The following is a 10,079-nucleotide window of genomic DNA, read 5'->3' on the forward strand; positions in this document are numbered from 1 at the left end:
TGTCACTTACTTTCAGATTGTGTAGAAATTGGTGAACATAACCCCAGAGTGTGCGCTGCTTAGTCTCATGTCCCTGTTGGTGAACACATTGGTGAACTACAATCATTTTCTGTAACTACCATACTTATCCTTGACCTCTTTCCATCTCTTATATACATCTACGTTCCCACAATTAAAAAAATATTTTGTGCACTATACTTTTACACAAACCATATTTATATGATAGCATCCACTTGACCTTAGAGCAGTTATGAAAAATCTTCTGTGTGTGTGTGTGCTGTAGAATCTTGCCAATAACTTCCCTTTCAGATATGGCTATTCCAGGACAAAGGTTAAAAATCATTTGTTATACAGAATCGTGCTATTTTCACTCCACTCTTACTAATAATAGGCAATTCCCTTTTCCTATGTTTTGTTGTTTGCAACTGCCAATTCAACATGAGAAAGTCATATTTTAATTCTCTTTTACTGAGATTCTTTATTCATAAAATTCTCAAGGTATTAAGATTTACATTTTTATTTTCTTTAACATTGAGGTGTTATTTCTCAGAAAGCATTAAAACCTACTAATTAGGTCTCTTGAGATAATGTTATGCTAAATTTAAAAATAAAAATTATGAAATTAAGTAAAGTTGGTGAGGCTCTCACAACCCTGTCCATTATCAAAGTGAACAGGCAAACACATCTACCATATTCGAAATAGATCTGTACTATGACACAGCTCTTGCTGTAATGATCAAATAGAGAGAAAGAAAACTGTCTGAGTAGGAGACTCTAAAGAAATAAGAAGCCTATCATTCTTCCATAGACCCATAACTGAAGGGTCAGGTTAGGTCAGAATTATTCTGGTAATCACTGAAAGGGGCATCAAAGGTTCTTTGGAGAGAGATGAATTTCTGTTGCCAAGAGCCAATGTTTAGCCTTTAAGAGTTTGCCATTGGAGGCATTTGGCAGAGTTATATTTCTGAAGTTTTCTAACAGACAGCCAGGAAGTTAGGCAGTTGTGGGTTGGAAACCTTTATTGGCTCAGTGGAGAGAAAGCCTTCAAATCTTTGACAACTTTATTTCCTTGATGTTGTCATCTCTACATCCTAGGAGCATAGTTAATACAAATGTGCATCCTTAATATTAACCTAGGTTGTTCAAATATAACATATTAATCTATATTTGATGATACAATAATAAAAAATTTTAGCTGCCTTTAGTAGTCTAAAAAAGCAGGTTTTTGTTTTTTTTTAATGAAGTCTCATTCTATTGACCGAGGGCTTATAAATGATTTTTCACCTGCTGTAACCTCTTTTTACCCGCTTGAAATTTCATAAAGTAGTTTCAATTGAGTGTTTTCAATAGGAGATAACTGAGTTTTATTAAAACATGGCAAAAAGAAAAGGGATCAGATAAGAAGGTTACTTTTTAAAGTAGAAATAATGTGAACAGGCCGGGCTCGGTTGCTCAGCCTATAATCCCAGCACTTTGGTAGGCCGAGATGAGTGGATTGCCTGAGCGTTGCTCGAGACCAACCTGGGCAACTTGGCAAGACCTCGTTTCTACAATAAAAAAAAAAAAAATAGTTGGGTATGGTAGCATGCACCTGTAGTTACAGCTACTTGGAAGGCTGAGGCAGAAGGATCGCCGGGGCCCAGCAGGTTGAGGCTGCGGTGGCCAGGAGCATGCCAGTCTGGGCGACAGACAAAGTGAGACTCCAACTTAAAAAAAAAAAAAAAAGAAAAGAAAAGAAATAATGTGAACAATGAGAACGGAGATAAGATACAAGTCAGATGAATAAATCGTATCAGAGGGGGTTAGAGACATGACAAATTTGGGAGCAGGGGAACAAAAACAGACACATATTGTAACCCAAACCCAATACTCCATCTCTATTTTTTCTGTTGTTTAATACAAAGGGAATGTGTGTGGGAGGGGCTTTGATGGTATCAGGAACACTATATGTGCTCCTGGATAATTCAGGCTTTTTGGACCCCTCCGGGTTATCATAAATAGATGTTGGGTATTAATGTTTTCTAAGCTGCCACTGTTGCCTTGTCTGTCCAAGGCAACCAAAGGAAAGTTTATGGACACAGTATGGCTCAGCACAGTATGGCTCAGTGAAAGCACAACCTTTGGAGTCAGAGATTTGTGATGGTTGCTGAGAAAGAATTACATTTGTTAAACCACTCTGAAATATTATTCAAGAGAGTACAGTCATGCATTGCATAACGACATTTTGGTGAACGATGAACTGCATATACAACAGTGGTGTCTTAGGATTACGATGCTGATGAAAAATTCCTATTACCTAGTGACCACTGTAGCTGTTGTAACACTGAAGCACAACACATTACTCTTGTGTTTGTGGTGACAGTGGTGTAAACAAACCTACTGCTGTACTATTCATATAAAAGTGTATCTAACAGGTACAATTATGTACAGAACATAATACTTGATAATAATAATAAATGACTAAATTACTGGTTCATGTATTCATTATACATAGTAATCTTTTTTTTTTTTTTTTTTTTTTGAGTTGGAGTCTCACTCGGTCACCCAGACTGGAGTGCAGTGGCCGCTCCTGGCCACCGCAGCCTCGCCTGCTGGGCTCCAGTGATCCTTCCGTCTCAGCCTTCCGAGTAGCCAGAATTACAGGCGTGTGCTACCACACCCGGCTGATTTTTTGATTTATTGTAGAGATGAGGTCTCGCTGCCCAGGTGGGTCTCGAACCCGCGGGCTCAGGCACTCCACTCACCTCAGCCTCCCAAAGGCACGGGATTACAGGCTGAGCCACCAAGCCTGGCTACACAGTAATCTTTATCATGATTTTAGAGTGTACTTCTATTACTTATTATAAAAAGTTAACTATAAAACAGCCTCGGGCAGGTCCTTCAGGAGGTATTCCAGAAGAAGACATTGTTATCATAGAAGACAGTTCCTTGCATGTTACTGCCCCTGAAGACCTTACGGTAGGACAAGATGTGGAGGTAGAGGAAAGTGATATTGATGGTCCTGACTCTGTGAAGGCCTAGGCTTATCTGTGTGGCTGTTAGTTTTTAACACAAAAGTTTCAAAAGTCAAAAAATAAAATTTCAAAAAGCAGAAAAAAACTTACAAAACAAGGATATCAAGAAATAATATTTTTGTACAGCTATACAATGTGTTTTTGTTTTCAGCAAAGTGTTACTACAAAAGAGTCAAAAGTCAAGGTTTAAAAATTTAGAATTTGTAAAGTAAAATGTTACAGTAAGCTGAGGTTAATTTATGATTGAAGAAAGTAATTTTTTATAAATTTAGTGTAGCCTAAATGTACAGTATTTATAAAGTCTACAGTGGTGTACAGTAATGTCCTAGGTCTTCACATTCACTTATCATTCACTCACTGGCTCACCCTGAGCAACTTCCAGTCCTGCCAGCTCCATTCATGATAAGTTCCCTATGCAGGTGTACTATTTTTGTCTCTTATACTGTATTTTTACTGTCCTTTTCTGTTTAGATTCACAAATACTTATCATAGTGTTACAAGTGCCCCCAATATTCTGTACAGTAACATGCTATACAATTTTGTAGCCTAGGAGCAATAGCCTGTATCATATAGCCTAGCTGTGTAGCAAGCTACACCATCTAGGTTTATGTAAGTACACTTTGTGACGTTCGCAGACAAAATCGCCTAGCAATGCATTTCTTGGAAGATGTTCCTCTCACGAAGCAACACATGACTGTGTACAGATGTCTAAGGAGGGTCATAAGATCTTAAGTAGGTCTTAAGAAGCCTTTGTAACTATGCTATCCTGTATGTGGTAATGACAACCTAGCATAGTTGTCAAGAAATGGAGAGTCAGGTCATTGGCTAAAACTTGAAGTAGACATCTGAATAGTCTCTTGTATGAGTTCTTCATAGTGATGTAATACAAAGAGGGACCCAAGAAAAATGGGAATTATTTTTTGGAGGGTGGGCCCCTTGTAGTACAGGCTTCCCCGCTAGGAATGTATCAGCATCAGTGTACCAGCTAGCATTGTTGTGAAAGGCCATGTTAGAGTTCAGGCCTTCAGAGATTTTTCTTTGGGCTTTCAATGTGTTTGCCCATTTAATGATGTGTGTTTTTTTTTTTACCAGTATACTTGCCCACACCATGCTGAATATTTAGCAGTTTTTTAAAAATCAAAACCAGTATGACTCCCATGTGCCTCACCTTCCCTATTTACCTGATCTCACCCTGAACAACTGTTTTTTTTGTTGTTGTTGTTTCCCAAGATGGTAAAAGACCTCAAAGGAAACGTTTCGCCAGTGTGGATGAGGTTAAATAAAAAACGGTAGAAGCAATAAAAGGCATCAAAACTGTTTTGAGCAGTGGAAAAAGGGTCTCGATAGGTATACTGCATCAAACGGAGAGTACTTTGAAGATGACAAATGTTTGAACATGTAAGAATAAATACATAATTTTTTATAAATAATTTCCGGTTTCTTTTGGGTCCCCCTTGTATATGAGATTCTTTTTCCAAACCAGAAGTTATAACTTTTAATTACAAACATTATGGCTGTAGAACAAGGAGAAAAATGAATTGTACCACAAATTGTAAACTTAGCCTGATTTTAGCATTAAATGTAGCTTTTAATTTAAAATGTTATGATTGCAGAGCAGGAGCAAAACACATTATTCCTTATGTTCTCAACATGTTTTTACCATGAAATGTTTTGTGAAATAAGACGAGTCTTACCCACCGTCAAGTGGATTGTGGTGGGTCTGGCCTTGTGATCCAACTGTCTTGATTCTCACTTCAACAGCTTGTCCAGCAGGGCCTTCACCTTGCTCAGCACTACCGTGGCGGCACCGTCTTTCTGGAGCTCAACTGGCATCACATGTAGATTGCCCAGGTCACGTGAGTCTTTGATGTTAACCTATGCTGTCCAAAATGAAAGCAGGGAATCAAACCAACTAAATGGAAAAAGTGTAAAGAAATTTACCTACCCAAACACTAACAGGTATGTCTCTAACAGGCATGAGTTGAAATCACAGGTGTGATGTAGTTTATTTTCCACATTTGTTTTCCTTCCTATTTTTATACTTTGCAATGCCCTTTGGGAAATATTTACAGTATTTGGTTTATGCTAAAATTATCTCTCTCAAGAAATGTATGATGTAGAGACAGAAGTGTGATCAGTAACAATTACCTTGTGTCTTCTATGGGTCATAAAAATACTTCTCTGTTAATCCTCACATCAGTCCTTATGTGGAGTTTTTTTTTTCTGTTATACACATGACATTTTTCAAAAGAATTTCAATCACACTACATGCTGTCTCACAGTCTGATCATACAAAATACGTTCCATTGCTCGGTTTGTCCACTTCATTAAATGGTTGCCTGGAAAAAGTTGAGGAAAACCTGGCAAGTGCCATCTTGTGACTAGAATGAAAATTGCAGACATTCAGTTCTTTAGTAGGGACGGGTGAGAACTATATCATCCAGACAGCAGCCTTCTAGAATTTTTCAGTCTCCGTTTAAGTGTTGTCTGCATGCATTATCCAAAAATTGGATCATAATGTTCTCATTTTTAATATTTATTATAATATCTCTCATGCACATTGTACATCTTTATTCATCTTTTGAATTTCCAAAGAAGAAAGCAAATCCCTAAAATACAATGCCTTGCTCTATATATTTCTATATTTTTAAATAGACACTTGTAAATGTACATGTTTTTTGAAACTAGACCTTTTATCTATCTAGGAATATATTTTAACATCTTCCCACATCAATAAATATTTACCTCATCATCTTTTTGTGAATTACTTTACAAGATTTTTCCATATTTCTAAAATTGTTCTTCTCATAATGAGAATCACTCAAGTTTCCTCCTTTTCAAAATAAAATGTTAAAAATGGGTAAATTTAATATATAGAATGTTAACATGTTCTGTCTCTTCAACTATACTTACACCTCCAATTAGTAAAGTAGCATGTATATTTCCAGATTTCTCTTGCATACGTTATACTAATGCATACACATGCTTTTTTGTAAAAAATGGGATTATATTATACAAGCCATTTTGCAATATGCTTTTTCTTAGAATCTACTTTGGACATCTTTTCTAATCACTGCATTTATAGTTAGCTCATTCATTTAACAGCTGCATAGTATTTAACATTATGGATGTACTATCATACATGACTATTCCATAATATGTTTTAAACATTTTCTGAATTCTTTTTCAACGGTATGCAGATAAGTATCTTCTGCTTGAGGCAAACTCTGTACTATAGCCTAAATATTTGAATTGCAAGAAAAGCACAAGCCATCAGATAATAAGCCTTCTCAGATCCACAGAAAAATTCAACTTCAGCTAAAGACAATGGAGTGTGTGAATCTCTTTTTTCAAGTGTCTGTAACAAAGTGGATTATTCCTTTTTCAGTTCCATTATTGTTTCCAAAGTAATCTAAAAGTACATAAAATCTGTAGAAGAAAATACACATTTTTACTCCAACCCTTGAGTTATTCACTGCTTACATTTGAGTCTAATCTCTTTAATTTATCCTTCTCATGTATACTTGAATATACTATTTGAAATTACATTTTCACCTATGTATTTGAACACCTTTCCATGTTTGCACTATTTTTGGAAAGGTAGGCTACCCCCCTCCATGATTTTAAGCTCTCATCTCAGTTTGTATGCTGACATAGGTACTACATGCTAAGTGAAATGGGGAAGAAATAAGTAGAAAATTCCTGTTTTTTTCCCCTTGGCAACCTTTATTAGTAGTCATCTTTCATTACTGGATATTTTGTTTGTTGTGTTTTATTATATTAAGATGTGTCTATCATTTTTATGATATGTTGGTTTTTTATATTGCAGTACAAATATTATACATCATTTAAAAAGCAATTATATTAAGACACTGAGTACCCCTTGCTTGACAAATAACTGAACTGCTAATTCTCAGACGTACTTAAATTTGCACAATTATACATTACTTTAGATTACTAGATTAACTCCACCAAAACAGTAAGATTAATTAGAAACACAATCAACACGTGCAATTTAGCATTAAAAAAATCTCCAACTAACAATTTAATTATTCACTTATGATTATTATAAGCTTTTTTCCCAAAATGAGGAAGATTAATTTCCTAAGTTTTGTTTTCTCATTTATCTCAACCACCTCTGCCTTTGATTGAAATATAGAATGCCCTATTCAAAAGTTACCTTTTGCAACCTCATGAAGAATTTTTTTCAGCAGGTGTAATCTGATCACCACCTCCCCCACTGTGGGCTTTTAAAATATCTGGAGGAACACAAAATCCAGTTATTATTTCCCTCACAGAAACAACGACTCTCACGAAATGACACTCCTTTCCTATTACTCCTAAGCAGCAGTCCCTTCTTTTCTCACCTTTACTCCAAAACCTAGAGAAGTCTCTCAAAATAACTAGCATTTAAGACAGCCATTACCTCCAAGCTTCTCTGCGAAAGCCTCCGAAGCCCGTATGCAATGCAGCTCCTCCGAAGCCTCTGAAGCCTGTAAGTGATGCAGCTCCTCCCCCAAGACTGGCCAGACTCTGCTTGCTTCCAAGCTCCTGGAGGATGCTCCGCCCCCTCCCCGTGATAGGGAAAGCAGGAGGTTCTTCCTTCGTTTAGAGGGAGGAGAATCACCAAGTTAAACCGAAATACAGTTAGAGGGAAGAAATGTTCCTCTTGAAGAACTTTAAAGCATAATGGTAACATATGTCTGTTCGATTGACATTCAAACCCCTAGGTGAGTGATTTCGTGGGAAAAAAAGTGGTTGCACATCTCTTTTTCATATGATAAAGATACGGCTAAATATGCTTTACATATTTTTTTCTGGCCCTCCCTTGTGCTTTATGTCTGGTAAATTTCAGGCCTACAGGCTAAGCTCCACTAAAAAAGCTTCTAAGTATCTTGGCTGGGATTGTAGTTAATTAATACTTTATTTTAGGTAGAATTGATTCTTTACTGTTTTTCATCTGAACTGGGACATAACGTGTCTCTTCTTTTATTCAAGTTTCTTATACTTCCCCCCCCAATGTTATTTCTAAAGGAATATCCTTAAACAAAATCTGATTATAGTGAAATTGGATTTGTGTGTGTGTGTGTGTGTGTGTGTGTGTGTGTGTGTGTGTGTGTATTAAAATCACCATAGGCTGAATTCACAAACCAGTCAAAACTTAGAAGTGATTTTCAAGTACTTTTTGGGTGCTTTTGTTTAGTCATATGATTAGATAAACAAAAATATTACCAAGCTAGTTCTTATATTTCATTTAAAAAAATGTACAACAAAATAGAAAATCGGGAAAGAATACAAGCAGATAATTCACAAGGTTTTTTTTTTACTCTTGATATTTACTTTCTTGTGAAGAAAGCTCAGGCAATCTAACTTGGCTCTCTGCTTCTTCTAAGACTAGAGAAACATGATTTCAGGTTGATGGATAGTTTTGCTTCAGTTTGGGGTTCTTTTAGTCCCATTTCACTTGTACACTAAGCAATGTCCTGCAATTTAACTTCCCCTCTTAATAAAGCTGACAATTGTGGTTTCATTTGCTATTGCATTTGTTTTCTATTGCAGTTTGTTCATTATATTCAAGGGATGACAATTGTAAACTTTTATAAACTCACTACATTACCTCAAAATGTGTGATAATGCAATAATGAATAGAAATACATTATTGGGGAAGTAATATTTTGATTAGCTCTTATGGAAGTGGAGGGAAATGGTGGTCAGTGCCTACTGAAGTGCTTTTAACATACAAAGCACTTTGATGTCTCCTAGGTGAAAGTCTATTTCCTTTAGTTTTAAAGTGTCTCATATGATTTCTTTTTTTTTCTTTTCTTTTTTTCTTTATTTTAAAGATGTAGGGTACAATTCAGGATTAGGTATACAAATGTTCATCATGCAGCTACCCTTGTTGATGGCGTGTGCCTCTCTCTCCCCTGACAGTTTCCCTCAACTACCAATCCCACATCCCCTCCCCTGGCAGTTTCCCACTACTGCCAATCCTTTCCTTATAGTATTATGATAATTGTTCAAGGTCCGCTTGTGAATCAGATTTCTTTATTTTATTCTAACTTTATTGAGCTATAATTGACAAATAAAAATTTTATATATTCAAGATGTACAATGTGATTATTTGATATATTTATGCATTATGAAATGATTACTACTATTAAGCCAATTAACAAATCCATCAGTGACCTTTTTTGTGTGTGCTAAGAACACTTAAGATCTACTACTAAAGGAAAGAGGGATTAAAGGAGGGAAGAGGGAGGGGGAATAAAGGATACAAAACCACCCATTGGGTACCATGCCCATGTCAGAAACCCAAATCTTGCCTTCATGCAATATACTTATGTCACACATTCTCACAATACCCCATGATTCTAATTTGTTTAAAAAAAGGATTAAATAAAAATTCATTCTTGCAAAATAAAAAATCTCTCAGCACATTTCAAGTATATACTACATTATTATTAACTATAGCCATTATGCTATACATTAGATTTCCAGATTTTATTCATTTTATAAATGAAAGTTTGCACCTTTGATCAACATCTTTCTATTTTCTTCAACCCCAATCCCTAGTAAACACTCTTTTTCTCCATTTCTATGAGTTCGACTTTTTTCGATTTCACATATAATTGAGGTAATGATGTATTTGTCTTTCTGTCTGGCTTATTTCACCTACATAATGTCCTTCAGTTTTATTCATGTTGTTGCAAATTGAAAGATTTCCTTCTTTTCAAGCCTGCATAATATTCCATTTTGTGTTTGTGTGTGTGTGTGGGGGGGGCGTACATCACTTGTTCTGTATTCGTTCATTCCCGGATAGACACTTAGACTGTTTCCATATCTAAGCTATTCTGAATAATGCTGCAGTGAACATGAGAAGGCAGATATTTCTGCAAGGTAGCGATTTTATTTCCTTTAGATATACATCTAGGAGTTGGATTAATGGATTATATGTTAATTCTATTTTTAATTTTTTGAGGAACTTCCATACTGTTGGCTATAATGGGTTATCAATTATATTCTCACCAATAATGTTCCCTTTTCTCTATATCCTTCTCAACTCTT

Source organism: Carlito syrichta, unplaced genomic scaffold (genome assembly GCF_000164805.1).
Source record: "Carlito syrichta isolate Samal-C Ts95f unplaced genomic scaffold, Tarsius_syrichta-2.0.1 Scaffold311266, whole genome shotgun sequence".
NCBI lineage: Eukaryota > Metazoa > Chordata > Mammalia > Primates > Tarsiidae > Carlito > Carlito syrichta.